Below are 16,463 nucleotides of genomic sequence, written 5' to 3' on the forward strand. Positions count from 1 at the left end.
TTTTCTCGGAAACGACTTAAGCGATTTGCAATCGGATTGATTCGTTTGAAAGCCAATAATAATATCTACAATTCCATACTGGTTTTGTCTACCTAGCAGTCACAGTTTCCGAGATATAGAATAATTTTATGTGGGGTCATTCTGGAAGTGACTTGTGCGAATGGAATATGTAATTTTCGTTTTTCTCGTAAACGACTTAAGCGATTTGCAATCGGATTGATTCATTTGAAAGCCAATAATAATATCTGCAATTCCATACTGGTTTTGTCTACCTAGCACTCACAGTTTCCGAGATATAGATTATTTTTAGGTGGGGTCATTCTGGAAGTGACTTGTGCGGATGGAATATATAATTTTCGTTTTTCTCGGAAACGACTTAAGCGATTTGCAATCGGATTGATTCGCTTGAAAGCCAATAATAATAACTACAATTCCATACTGGTTTTGTCTACCTAGCTCTTACCGTTTCCCAGATATAGATTATTTTTAGGTTGGGTCATTCTGGAAGTGACTTGTGCGAATGGAATATGTAATTTTCGTTTTTCTCGGAAACGACTTAAGCGATTTGCAATCGGATTGATTCGTTTGATAATAATATCTACAATTCCATACTGATTTTGTCTACCTAGCACCTACCGTTTCCGAGATATAGATTATTTTTAGGTTGGGTCATTCTGGAAGTGACTTGTGCGGATGGAATATGTAATTTTCGTTTTTCTCGGAAACGACTTAAGCGATTTGCAATCGGATTGATTCGTTTGAAAGCCAATAATAATATCTAGAATACTATACTGGTTTTGTCTACCTAGCACTCACAGTTTCCGAGATATGGAATATTTTTAGGTTGGGTCATTCTGGAAGTGACTTGTGCGGATGGAATATGTAATTTTCGTTTTTCTCGGAAACGACTTAAGCGATTTGCAATCGGATTGATTCGTTTGATAGCCAGTAATAATATCCACAACTCCATACTGGTTTTGTCTACCTAGCTCTTACCGTTTCCGATATATAGATTATTTTTAGGTTGGTTCATTCTGGAAGTGACTTGTGCGGATGGAATATGTAATTTTCGTTTTTCTCGGAAACGACTTAAGCGATTTGCAATCGGATTGATTCGTTTGATAGCCCATAATAATATCTACAACTCCATACTGGTTTTGTGTACCTAGCTTTTACCGTTTCCGAGATATAGATTATTTTTAGGTTGGCTCATTCTGGAAGTGACTTGTGCGGATGGAATATGTAATTTTCGTTTTTCTCGGAAACGACTTAAGCGATTTGCAATCGGATTGATTCGTTTGAAAGCCAATAATAATATCTAGAATACTATACTGGTTTTGTCTACCTAGCACTCCCAGTTTCCGAGATATAGTTTATTTTTAGGTTGGGTAATTCTGGAAGTGACTTGTGCGAATGGAATATGTAATTTTCGTTTTTCTCGGAAACGACTTAAGCGATTCGCAATCGGATTGATTCATTTGAAAGCCAATAATAATATCTACAATTCCATACTGGTTTTGTCTACCTAGCAGTCACAGTTTCCGAGATATAGAATAATTTTATGTGGGGTCATTCTGGAAGTGACTTGTGCGAATGGAATATGTAATTTTCGTTTTTCTCGGAAACGACTTAAGCGATTTGCAATCGGATTGATTCGTTTGAAAGCCAATAATAATATCTAGAATACTATACTGGTTTTGTCTACCTAGCACTCACAGTTTCCGAGATATGGAATATTTTTAGGTTGGGTCATTCTGGAAGTGACTTGTGCGGATGGAATATGTAATTTTCGTTTTTCTCGGAAACGACTTAAGCGATTTGCAATCGGATTGATTCGTTTGATAGCCAGTAATAATATCCACAACTCCATACTGGTTTTGTCTACCTAGCTCTTACCGTTTCCGATATATAGATTATTTTTAGGTTGGTTCATTCTGGAAGTGACTTGTGCGGATGGAATATGTAATTTTCGTTTTTCTCGGAAACGACTTAAGCGATTTGCAATCGGATTGATTCGTTTGATAGCCAATAATAATATCTACAACTCCATACTGGTTTTGTGTACCTAGCTTTTACCGTTTCCGAGATATAGATTATTTTTAGGTTGGCTCATTCTGGAAGTGACTTGTGCGGATGGAATATGTAATTTTCGTTTTTCTCGGAAACGACTTAAGCGATTTGCAATCGGATTGATTCGTTTGAAAGCCAATAATAATATCTAGAATACTATACTGGTTTTGTCTACCTAGCACTCCCAGTTTCCGAGATATAGTTTATTTTTAGGTTGGGTAATTCTGGAAGTGACTTGTGCGAATGGAATATGTAATTTTCGTTTTTCTCGGAAACGACTTAAGCGATTCGCAATCGGATTGATTCATTTGAAAGCCAATAATAATATCTACAATTCCATACTGGTTTTGTCTACCTAGCAGTCACAGTTTCCGAGATATAGAATAATTTTATGTGGGGTCATTCTGGAAGTGACTTGTGCGAATGGAATATGTAATTTTCGTTTTTCTCGGAAACGACTTAAGCGATTTGCAATCGGATTGATTCATTTGAAAGCCAATAATAATATCTGCAATTCCATACTGGTTTTGTCTACGTAGCACTCACAGTTTCCGAGATATAGATTATTTTTAGGTGGGGTCATTCTGGAAGTGACTTGTGCGGATGGAATATATAATTTTCGTTTTTCTCGGAAACGACTTAAGCGATTTGCAATCGGATTGATTCGCTTGAAAGCCAATAATAATAACTACAATTCCATACTGGTTTTGTCTACCTAGCTCTTACCGTTTCCCAGATATAGATTATTTTTAGGTTGGGTCATTCTGGAAGTGACTTGTGCGAATGGAATATGTAATTTTCGTTTTTCTCGGAAACGACTTAAGCGATTTGCAATCGGATTGATTCGTTTGATAATAATATCTACAATTCCATACTGATTTTGTCTACCTAGCACCTACCGTTTCCAAGATATAGTTTATTTTTAGGTTGGGTCATTCTGGAAGTGACTTGTGCGGATGGAATATGTAATTTTCGTTTTTCTCGGAAACGACTTAAGCGATTTGCAATCGGATTGATTCGTTTGAAAGCCAATAATAATATCTAGAATACTATACTGGTTTTGTCTACCTAGCACTCACAGTTTCCGAGATATGGAATATTTTTAGGTTGGGTCATTCTGGAAGTGACTTGTGCGGATGGAATATGTAATTTTCGTTTTTCTCGGAAACGACTTAAGCGATTTGCAATCGGATTGATTCGTTTGATAGCCAGTAATAATATCCACAACTCCATACTGGTTTTGTCTACCTAGCTCTTACCGTTTCCGATATATAGATTATTTTTAGGTTGGTTCATTCTGGAAGTGACTTGTGCGGATGGAATATGTAATTTTCGTTTTTCTCGGAAACGACTTAAGCGATTTGCAATCGGATTGATTCGTTTGATAGCCAATAATAATATCTACAACTCCATACTGGTTTTGTGTACCTAGCTTTTACCGTTTCCGAGATATAGATTATTTTTAGGTTGGCTCATTCTGGAAGTGACTTGTGCGGATGGAATATGTAATTTTCGTTTTTCTCGGAAACGACTTAAGCGATTTGCAATCGGATTGATTCGTTTGAAAGCCAATAATAATATCTAGAATACTATACTGGTTTTGTCTACCTAGCACTCACAGTTTCCGAGATATGGAATATTTTTAGGTTGGGTCATTCTGGAAGTGACTTGTGCGGATGGAATATGTAATTTTCGTTTTTCTCGGAAACGACTTAAGCGATTTGCAATCGGATTGATTCGTTTGATAGCCAGTAATAATATCCACAACTCCATACTGGTTTTGTGTACCTAGCTCTTACCGTTTCCGAGATATAGATTATTTTTAGGTTGGTTCATTCTGGAAGTGACTTGTGCGGACGGAATATGTAATTTTCGTTTTTCTCGGAAACGACTTAAGCGATTTGCAATCGGATTGATTCGTTTGAAAGCCAATAATAATATCTAGAATACTATACTGGTTTTGTCTACCTAGCTCTTACCGTTTGCGAGATATAGATTATTTTTAGGTTGGGTCATTCTGGAAGTGACTTGTGCGAATGGAATATGTAATTTTCGTTTTTCTCGGAAACGACTTAAGCGATTTGCAATCGGATTGATTCGTTTGAAAGCCAATAATAATATCTACAATTCCATACTGATTTTGTCTACCTAGCACCTACCGTTTCCAAGATATAGTTTATTTTTAGGTTGGGTCATTCTGGAAGTGACTTGTGCGGATGGAATATGTAATTTTCGTTTTTCTCGGAAACGACTTAAGCGATTTGCAATCGGATTGATTCGTTTGAAAGCCAATAATAATATCTAGAATACTATACTGGTTTTGTCTACCTAGCACTCACAGTTTCCGAGATATGGAATATTTTTAGGTTGGGTCATTCTGGAAGTGACTTGTGCGGATGGAATATGTAATTTTCGTTTTTCTCGGAAACGACTTAAGCGATTTGCAATCGGATTGATTCGTTTGATAGCCAGTAATAATATCCACAACTCCATACTGGTTTTGTGTACCTAGCTCTTACCGTTTCCGATATATAGATTATTTTTAGGTTGGTTCATTCTGGAAGTGACTTGTGCGGATGGAATATGTAATTTTCGTTTTTCTCGGAAACGACTTAAGCGATTTGCAATCGGATTGATTCGTTTGATAGCCAATAATAATATCTTCAACTCCATACTGGTTTTGTGTACCTAGCTTTTACCGTTTCCGAGATATAGATTATTTTTAGGTTGGGTCATTCTGGAAGTGACTTGTGCGGATGGAATATGTAATTTTCGTTTTTCTCGGAAACGACTTAAGCGATTTGCAATCGGATTGATTCGTTTGAAAGCCAATAATAATATCTAGAATACTATACTGGTTTTGTCTACCTAGCACTCACAGTTTCCGAGATATGGAATATTTTTAGGTTGGGTCATTCTGGAAGTGACTTGTGCGGATGGAATATGTAATTTTCGTTTTTCTCGGAAACGACTTAAGCGATTTGCAATCGGATTGATTCGTTTGATAGCCAGTAATAATATCCACAACTCCATACTGGTTTTGTGTACCTAGCTCTTACCGTTTCCGAGATATAGATTATTTTTAGGTTGGTTCATTCTGGAAGTGACTTGTGCGGATGGAATATGTAATTTTCGTTTTTCTCGGAAACGACTTAAGCGATTTGCAATCGGATTGATTCGTTTGATAGCCAATAATAATATCTACAACTCCATACTGGTTTTGTGTACCTAGCTTTTACCGTTTCCGAGATATAGTTTATTTTTAGGTTGGGTCATTCTGGAAGTGACTTGTGCGAATGGAATATGTAATTTTCGTTTTTCTCGGAAACGACTTAAGCGATTTGCAATCGGATTGATTCGTTTGAAAGCCAATAATAATATCTAGAATACTATACTGGTTTTGTCTACCTAGCACTCCCAGTTTCCGAGATATAGTTTATTTTTAGGTTGGGTAATTCTGGAAGTGACTTGTGCGAATGGAATATGTAATTTTCGTTTTTCTCGGAAACGACTTAAGCGATTTGCAATCGGATTGATTCGTTTGAAAGCCAATAATAAAATCTACAATTCCATACTGGTTATGCCTACCTAGCACTCACAGTTTCCGAGATATAGAATAATTTTATGTGGGGTCATTCTGGAAGTGACTTGTGCGGATGGAATATGTAATTTTCGTTTTTCTCGGAAACGACTTAAGCGATTTGCAATCGGATTGATTCGTTTGAAAGCCAATAATAATATCTAGAATACTATACTGGTTTTGTCTACCTAGCACTCCCAGTTTCCGAGATATAGTTTATTTTTAGGTTGGGTAATTCTGGAAGTGACTTGTGCGAATGGAATATGTAATTTTCGTTTTTCTCGGAAACGACTTAAGCGATTTGCAATCGGATTGATTCGTTTGAAAGCCAATAATAAAATCTACAATTCCATACTGGTTTTGCCTACCTAGCACTCACAGTTTCCGAGATATAGAATAATTTTATGTGGGGTCGTTCTGGAAGTGACTTGTGCGGATGGAATATGTAATTTTCGTTTTTCTCGGAAACGACTTAAGCGATTTGCAATCGGATTGATTCGTTTGAAAGCCAATAATAATATCTAGAATACTATATTGGTTTTGTCTACCTAGCACTCCCAGTTTCCGAGATATAGTTTATTTTTAGGTTGGGTAATTCTGGAAGTGACTTGTGCGAATGGAATATGTAATTTTCGTTTTTCTCGGAAACGACTTAAGCGATTTGCAATCGGATTGATTCGTTTGAAAGCCAATAATAAAATCTACAATTCCATACTGGTTTTGCCTACCTAGCACTCACAGTTTCCGAGATATAGAATAATTTTATGTGGGGTCATTCTGGAAGTGACTTGTGCGGATGGAATATGTAATTTTCGTTTTTCTCGGAAACGACTTAAGCGATTTGCAATCGGATTGATTCGTTTGAAAGCCAATAATAATATCTAGAATACTATACTGGTTTTGTCTACCTAGCACTCCCAGTTTCCGAGAAATAGTTTATTTTTAGGTTGGGTAATTCTGGAAGTGACTTGTGCGAATGGAATATGTAATTTTCGTTTTTCTCGGAAACGACTTAAGCGATTTGCAATCGGATTGATTCGTTTGAAAGCCAATAATAAAATCTACAATTCCATACTGGTTTTGCCTACCTAGCACTCACAGTTTCCGAGATATAGAATAATTTTATGTGGGGTCGTTCTGGAAGTGACTTGTGCGGATGGAATATGTAATTTTCGTTATTCTCGGAAACGACTTAAGCGATTCGCAATCGGATTGATTCATTTGAAAGCCAATAATAATATCTACAATTCCATACTGGTTTTGTCTACCTAGCAGTCCCAGTTTCCGAGATATAGAATAATTTTATGTGGGGTCATTCTGGAAGTGACTTGTGCGAATGGAATATGTAATTTTCGTTTTTCTCGGAAACGACTTAAGCGATTTGCAATCGGATTGATTCATTTGAAAGCCAATAATAATATCTGCAATTCCATACTGGTTTTGTCTACCTAGCACTCACAGTTTCCGAGATATAGATTATTTTTAGGTGGGGTCATTCTGGAAGTGACTTGTGCGGATGGAATATATAATTTTCGTTTTTCTCGGAAACGACTTAAGCGATTTGCAATCGGATTGATTCGCTTGAAAGCCAATAATAATAACTACAATTCCATACTGGTTTTGTCTACCTAGCTCTTACCGTTTCCCAGATATAGATTATTTTAGGTTGGGTCATTCTGGAAGTGACTTGTGCGAATGGAATATGTAATTTTCGTTTTTCTCTGAAACGACTTAAGCGATTTGCAATCGGATTGATTCGTTTGAAAGCCAATAATAATATCTACAATTCCATACTGGTTTTGTCTACCTAGCTCTTACCGTTTCCGAGAAATGGATTATTTTTAGGTTGGGTCGTTCTGGAAGTGACTTGTGCGGATGGAATATGTAATTTTCGATTTTGTCGGAAACGACTTAAGCGATTTGCAATCGGATTGATTCAGTTGAAAGCCAATAATAATATCTACAATTCCATGCTGGTTTTGTCTACCTAGCACTCACAGTTTCCGAGACATAGTAGAATTTTATGTTGGTTCATTCTGGAAGTGACTTGTGCGGATGGAATATGAAATTTTCGTTTTTCTCGGAAACGACTTAAGCGATTTGCAATCGGATTGATTCATTTGAAAGCCAATAATAATATCTACAATTCCATACTGGTTTTGTCTACCTAGCGCTCACAGTTTCCGAGATATAGAATAATTTTTTGTGGGGTCATTCTGGAAGTGACTTGTGCGGATGGAATATGTAATTTTCGTTTTTCTCGGAAACGACTTAAGCGATTTGCAATCGGATTGATTCGTTTGAAAGCCAATAATAATATCTACAATTCCATACTGATTTTGTCTACCTAGCACCTACCGTTTCCAAGATATAGTTTATTTTTAGGTTGGGTCATTCTGGAAGTGACTTGTGCGGATGGAATATGTAATTTTCGTTTTTCTCGGAAACGACTTAAGCGATTTGCAATCGGATTGATTCGTTTGATAGCCAATAATAATATCTACAACTCCATACTGGTTTTGTCTACCTAGCTCTTACCGTTTCCGAGATATAGATTATTTTTAGGTTGGGTCATTCTGGAAGTGACTTGTGCGGATGGAATATGTAATTTTCGATTTTCTCGGAAACGACTTAAGCGATTTGCAATCGGATCGATTCAGTTGAAAGCCAATAATAATATCTACAATTCCATACTGGTTTTGTCTACCTAGCACTCACAGTTTCCGAGATATAGATTATTTTTAGGTTGGTTCATTCTGGAAGTGACTTGTGCGGATGGAATATGTAATCTTCGTTTTTCTCGGAAACGACTTAAACGATATGCAATCGGATTGATTCATTTGAAAGCCAATAATAATATCTACAATTCCATATAGGTTTTGTCTACCTAGCACTCACAGTTTCCGAGATATAGAATAATTTTATGTGGGGTCATTCTGGAAGTGACTTGTGCGGATGGAATATGTAATTTTCGTTTTTCTCGGAAACGACTTAAGCGATTTGCAATCGGATTGATTCGTTTGAAAGCCAATAATAATATCTAGAATACTATACTGGTTTTGTCTACCTAGCACTCCCAGTTTCCGAGATATAGTTTATTTTTAGGTTGGGTAATTCTGGAAGTGAGTTGTGCGAATGGAATATGTAATTTTCGTTTTTCTCGGAAACGACTTAAGCGATTTGCAATCGGATTGATTCGTTTGAAAGCCAATAATAAAATCTACAATTCCATACTGGTTTTGCCTACCTAGCACTCACAGTTTCCGAGATATAGAATAATTTTATGTGGGGTCGTTCTGGAAGTGACTTGTGCGGATGGAATATGTAATTTTCGTTATTCTCGGAAACGACTTAAGCGATTCGCAATCGGATTGATTCATTTGAAAGCCAATAATAATATCTACAATTCCATACTGGTTTTGTCTACCTAGCAGTCACAGTTTCCGAGATATAGAATAATTTTATGTGGGGTCATTCTGGAAGTGACTTGTGCGAATGGAATATGTAATTTTCGTTTTTCTCGGAAACGACTTAAGCGATTTGCAATCGGATTGATTCGCTTGAAAGCCAATAATAATAACTACAATTCCATACTGGTTTTGTCTACCTAGCTCTTACCGTTTCCCAGATATAGATTATTTTTAGGTTGGGTCATTCTGGAAGTGACTTGTGCGGATGGAATATGTAATTTTCGATTTTGTCGGAAACGACTTAAGCGATTTGCAATCGGATTGATTCAGTTGAAAGCCAATAATAATATCTACAATTCCATACTGGTTTTGTGTACCTAGCTTTTACCGTTTCCGAGATATAGATTATTTTTAGGTTGGGTCATTCTGGAAGTGACTTGTGCGGATGGAATATGTAATTTTCGTTTTTCTCGGAAACGACTTAAGCGATTTGCAATCGGATTGATTCGTTTGAAAGCCAATAATAATATCTACAATTCCATACTGATTTTGTCTACCTAGCACCTACCGTTTCCAAGATATAGTTTATTTTTAGGTTGGGTCATTCTGGAAGTGACTTGTGCGGATGGAATATGTAATTTTCGTTTTTCTCGGAAACGACTTAAGCGATTTGCAATCGGATTGATTCGTTTGAAATCCAATAATAATATCTAGAATACTATACTGGTTTTGTCTACCTAGCACTCACAGTTTCCGAGATATGGAATATTTTTAGGTTGGGTCATTCTGGAAGTGACTTGTGCGGATGGAATATGTAATTTTCGTTTTTCTCGGAAACGACTTAAGCGATTTGCAATCGGATTGATTCGTTTGATAGCCAGTAATAATATCCACAACTCCATACTGGTTTTGTGTACCTAGCTCTACCGTTTCCGAGATATAGATTATTTTTAGGTTGGTTCATTCTGGAAGTGACTTGTGCGGATGGAATATGTAATTTTCGTTTTTTGATTCGTTTGAAAGCCAATAATAATATCTACAATTCCATACTGATTTTGTCTACCTAGCACCTACCGTTTCCAAGATATAGTTTATTTTTAGGTTGGGTCATTCTGGAAGTGACTTGTGCGGATGGAATATGTAATTTTCGTTTTTCTCGGAAACGACTTAAGCGATTTGCAATCGGATTGATTCGTTTGATAACCAATAACAATATCTACAATTCCATTTTGGTTTTGTCTACCTAGCACTCACAGTTTCCGAGATATAGATTATTTTTATGTTGGTTCATTCTGGAAGTGACTTGTGCGGATGGAATATGTAATTTTCGTTTTTCTCGGAAACGACTTAAGCGATTTGCAATCGGATTGATTCATTTGAAAGCCAATTATAATATCTACAATTCCATACTGGTTTTGTGTACCTAGCTTTTACCGTTTCCGAGATATAAATTATTTTTAGGTTGGGTCATTCTGGAAGTGACTTGTGCGGATGGAATATGTAATTTTCGTTTTTCTCGGAAACGACTTAAGCGATTTGCAATCGGATTGATTCGTTTGAAAGCCAATAATAATATCTACAATTCCATACTGATTTTGTCTACCTAGCACCTACCGTTTCCAAGATATAGTTTATTTTTAGATTGGGTCATTCTGGAAGTGACTTGTGCGGATGGAATATGTAATTTTCGTTTTTCTCGGAAACGACTTAAGCGATTTGCAATCGGATTGATTCGTTTGAAAGCCAATAATAATATCTAGAATACTATACTGGTTTTGTCTACCTAGCACTCACAGTTTCCGAGATATGGAATATTTTTAGGTTGGGTCATTCTGGAAGTGACTTGTGCGGATGGAATATGTAATTTTCGTTTTTCTCGGAAACGATTTAAGCGATTTGCAATCGGATTGATTCGTTTGATAGCCAGTAATAATATCCACAACTCCATACTGGTTTTGTGTACCTAGCTCTTACCGTTTCCGAGATATAGATTATTTTTAGGTTGGTTCATTCTGGAGGTGACTTGTGCGGATGGAATATGTAATTTTCGTTTTTCTCGGAAACGACTTAAGCGATTTGCAATCGGATTGATTCGTTTGATAGCCAATAATAATATCTACAACTCCATACGGGTTTTGTGTACCTAGCTTTTACCGTTTCCGAGATATAGATTATTTTTAGGTTGGGTCATTCTGGAAGTGACTTGTGCGGACGGAATATGTAATTTTCGTTTTTCTCGGAAACGACTTAAGCGATTTGCAATCGGATTGATTCGTTTGAAAGCCAATAATAATATCTAGAATACTATACTGGTTTTGTCTACCTAGCTCTTACCGTTTGCGAGATATAGATTATTTTTAGGTTGGGTCATTCTGGAAGTGACTTGTGCGAATGGAATATGTAATTTTCGTTTTTCTCAGAAACGACTTAAGCGATTTGCAATCGGATTGATTCGTTTGAAAGCCAATAATAATATCTACAATTCCATACTGGTTTTGTCTACCTAGCTCTTACCGTTTCCGAGAAATGGATTATTTTTAGGTTGGGTCGTTCTGGAAGTGACTTGTGCGGATGGAATATGTAATTTTCGATTTTGGCGGAAACGACTTAAGCGATTTGCAATCGGATTGATTCAGTTGAAAGCCAATAATAATATCTACAATTCCATAGTGGTTTTGTCTACCTAGCACTGACAGTTTCCGAGATATAGAATAATTTTTTGTGGGGTCATTCTGGAAGTGACTTGTGCGGATGGAATATGTAATTTTCGTTTTTCTCGGAAACGACTTAAGCGATTTGCAATCGGATTGATTCGTTTGAAAGCCAATAATAATATCTACAATTCCATACTGATTTTGTGTACCTAGCACCTACCGTTTCCAAGATATAGTTTATTTTTAGGTTGGGACATTCTGGAAGTGACTTGTGCGGATGGAATATGTAATTTTCGTTTTTCTCGGAAACGACTTAAGCGATTTGCAATCGGATTGATTCGTTTGATAGCCAATAATAATATCTACAACTCCATACTGGTTTTGTCTACCTAGCTCTTACCGTTTCCGAGATATAGATTATTTTTAGGTTGGGTCATTCTGGAAGTGACTTGTGCGGATGGAATATGTAATTTTCGATTTTGTCGGAAACGACTTAAGCGATTTGCAATCGGATTGATTCAGTTGAAAGCCAATAATAATATCTACAATTCCATACTGGTTTTGTCTACCTAGCACTGACAGTTTCCGAGATATAGTATAATTTTTTGTTGGTTCATTCTGGAAGTGACTTGTGCGGATGGAATATGTAATTTTCGTTTTTCTCGGAAACGACTTAAGCGATTTGCAATCGGATTGATTCATTTGAAAGCCAATAATAATATCTACAATTCCATACTGGTTTTGTCTACCTAGCGCTCACAGTTTCCGAGATATAGAATAATTTTTTGTGGGGTCATTCTGGAAGTGACTTGTGCGGATGGAATATGTAATTTTCGTTTTTCTCGGAAACGACTTAAGCGATTTGCAATCGGATTGATTCGTTTGAAAGCCAATAATAATATCTACAATTCCATACTGATTTTGTCTACCTAGCACCTACCGTTTCCAAGATATAGTTTATTTTTAGGTTGGGTCATTCTGGAAGTGACCTGTGCGGATGGAATATGTAATTTTCGTTTTTCTCGGAAACGACTTAAGCGATTTGCAATCGGATTGATTCGTTTGATAGCCAATAATAATATCTACAACTCCATACTGGTTTTGTCTACCTAGCTCTTACCGTTTCCGAGATATAGATTATTTTTAGGTTGGGTCATTCTGGAAGTGACTTGTGCGGATGGAATATGTAATTTTCGATTTTGTCGGAAACGACTTAAGCGATTTGCAATCGGATCGATTCAGTTGAAAGCCAATAATAATATCTACAATTCCATACTGGTTTTGTCTACCTAGCACTCACAGTTTCCGAGATATATATTATTTTTAGGTTGGTTCATTCTGGAAGTGACTTGTGCGGATGGAATATGTAATCTTCGTTTTTCTCGGAAACGACTTAAGCGATATGCAATCGGATTGATTCATTTGAAAGCCAATAATAATATCTACAATTCCATATAGGTTTTGTCTACCTAGCACTCACAGTTTCCGAGATATAGAATAATTTTATGTGGGGTCATTCTGGAAGTGACTTGTGCGGATGGAATATGTAATTTTCGTTTTTCTCGGAAACGACTTAAGCGATTTGCAATCGGATTGATTCGTTTGAAAGCCAATAATAATATCTAGAATACTATACTGGTTTTGTCTACCTAGCACTCACAGTTTCCGAGATATAGATTATTTTTAGTTTGGGTCATTCTGGAAGTGACTTGTGCGAATGGAATATGTAATTTTCGTTTTTCTCGGAAACGACTTAAGCGATTTGCAATCGGATTGATTCGTTTGAAAGCCAATAATAATATCTACAATTCCATACTGGTTTTGCCTACCTAGCACTCACAGTTTCCGAGATATAGAATAATTTTATGTGGGGTCGTTCTGGAAGTGACTTGTGCGGATGGAATATGTAATTTTCGTTATTCTCGGAAACGACTTCAGCGATTCGCAATCGGATTGATTCATTTGAAAGCCAATAATAATATCTAGAATACTATACTGGTTTTGTCTACCTAGCACTCCCAGTTTCCGAGATATAGATTATTTTTAGGTTGAGTAATTCTGGAAGTGACTTGCGCGAATGGAATATGTAATTTTCGTTTTTCTCGGAAACGACTTAAGCTATTTGCAATCGGATTTATTCGTTTGAAAGCCAATAATAATATCTACAATTCCATACTGGTTTTGCCTACTTAGCACTCACAGTTTCCGAGATATAGAATAATTTTATGTGGGGTCGTTCTGGAAGTGACTTGTGCGGATGGAATATGTAATTTTCGTTATTCTCGAAAATGACTTAAGCGATTCGCAATCGGATTGATTCATTTGAAAGCCAATAATAATATTTACAATTCCATACTGGTTTTTTCTACCTAGCACTCACAGTTTCCGGAATATGTAATTTTCGTTTTTCTCGGAAACGACTTAAGCGATTTGCAATCGGATTGATTCATTTGAAAGCCAAAAATAATATCTACAATTCCATACTGGTTTTGTCTACCTAGGGCTCACAGTTTCCGAGATATAGAATAATTTTATGTGGGGTCATTCTGGAAGTGACTTGTGCGAATGGAAATGTAATTTTCGTTTTTCTCGGAAACGACTTCAGCGATTTGCAATCGGATTGATTCATTTGAAAGCCAATAATAATATCTGCAATTCCATACTGGTTTTGTCTACCTAGCACTCACAGTTTCCGAGATATGAAATATTTTTAGGTTGGGTCATTCTGGAAGTGACTTGTGCGGATGGAATATGAAATTTTCGTTTTTCTCGGAAACGACTTAAGCGATTTGCAATCGGATTGATTTGTTTGAAAGCCAATAATAATATCTACAATTCCATACTGGTTTTGTCTACCTGGCTCTTACCGTTTCCCAGATATAGATTATTTTTAGGTTGGGTCATTCTGGAAGTGACTTGTGCGGATGGAATATGTAATTTTCGATTTTGTCGGAAACGACTTTAGCGATTTGCAATCGGATTGATTCAGTTGAAAGCCAATAATAATATCTACAATTCCATGCTGGTTTTGTCTACCTAGCACTCACAGTTTCCGAGACATAGTAGAATTTTATGTTGGTTCATTCTGGAAGTGACTTGTGCGGATGGAATATGAAATTTTCGTTTTTCTCGGAAACGACTTAAGCGATTTGCAATCGGATTGATTCGTTTGATAGCCAGTAATAATATCCACAACTCCATACTGGTTTTGTGTACCTAGCTCTTACCGTTTCCGAGATATAGATTATTTTTAGGTTGGTTCATTCTGGAGGTGACTTGTGCGGATGGAATATGTAATTTTCGTTTTTCTCGGAAACGACTTAAGCGATTTGCAATCGGATTGATTCGTTTGATAGCCAATAATAATATCTACAACTCCATACTGGTTTTGTGTACCTAGCTTTTACCGTTTCCGAGATATAGATTATTTTTAGGTTGGGTCATTCTGGAAGTGACTTGTGCGGACGGAATATGTAATTTTCGTTTTTCTCGGAAACGACTTAAGCGATTTGCAATCGGATTGATTCGTTTGAAAGCCACTAATAATATCTAGAATACTATACTGGTTTTGTCTACCTAGCTCTTACCGTTTGCGAGATATAGATTATTTTTAGGTTGGGTCATTCTGGAAGTGACTTGTGCGAATGGAATATGTAATTTTCGTTTTTCTCGGAAACGACTTAAGCGATTTGCAATCGGATTGATTCGTTTGAAAGCCAATAATAATATCTACAATTCCATACTGGTTTTGTCTACCTAGATCTTACCGTTTCCGAGAAATGGATTATTTTTAGGTTGGGTCGTTCTGGAAGTGACTTGTGCGGATGGAATATGTAATTTTCGATTTTGGCGGAAACGACTTAAGCGATTTGCAATCGGATTGATTCAGTTGAAAGCCAATAATAATATCTACAATTCCATACTGGTTTTGTCTACCTAGCACTGACAGTTTCCGAGATATAGTATAATTTTTTGTTGGTTCATTCTGGAAGTGACTTGTGCGGATGGAATATGTAATTTTCGTTTTTCTCGGAAACGACTTAAGCGATTTGGAATCGGATTGATTCATTTGAAATCCAATAATAATATCTACAATTCCATACTGGTTTTGTCTACCTAGCGCTCACAGTTTCCGAGATATAGAATAATTTTTTGTGGGGTCATTCTGGAAGTGACTTGTGCGGATGGAATATGTAATTTTCGTTTTTCTCGGAAACGACTTAAGCGATTTGCAATCGGATTGATTCGTTTGAAAGCCAATAATAATATCTACAATTCCATACTGATTTTGTCTACCTAGCACCTACCGTTTCCAAGATATACTTTATTTTTAGGTTGGGTCATTCTGGAAGTGACTTGCAATCGATCGGATCCAGAATGACCCAACCTATAGATTATTTTTAGGTTGGGTCATTCTGGAAGTGACTTGTGCGAATGGAATATGTAATTTTCGTTTTTCTCGGAAACGACTTAAGCGATTTGCAATCGGATTGATTCGTTTGAAAGCCAATAATAATATCTACAATTCCATACTGGTTTTGTCTACCTAGATCTTACCGTTTCCCAGAAATGGATTATTTTTAGGTTGGGTCGTTCTGGAAGTGACTTGTGCGGATGGAATATGTAATTTTCGATTTTGGCGGAAACGACTTAAGCGATTTGCAATCGGATTGATTCAGTTGAAAGCCAATAATAATATCTACAATTCCATACTGGTTTTGTCTACCTAGCACTGACAGTTTCCGAGAT

This window comes from Stomoxys calcitrans, chromosome 4 (genome assembly GCF_963082655.1).
Source record: "Stomoxys calcitrans chromosome 4, idStoCalc2.1, whole genome shotgun sequence".
Taxonomy (NCBI): Eukaryota; Metazoa; Arthropoda; class Insecta; order Diptera; family Muscidae; genus Stomoxys; species Stomoxys calcitrans.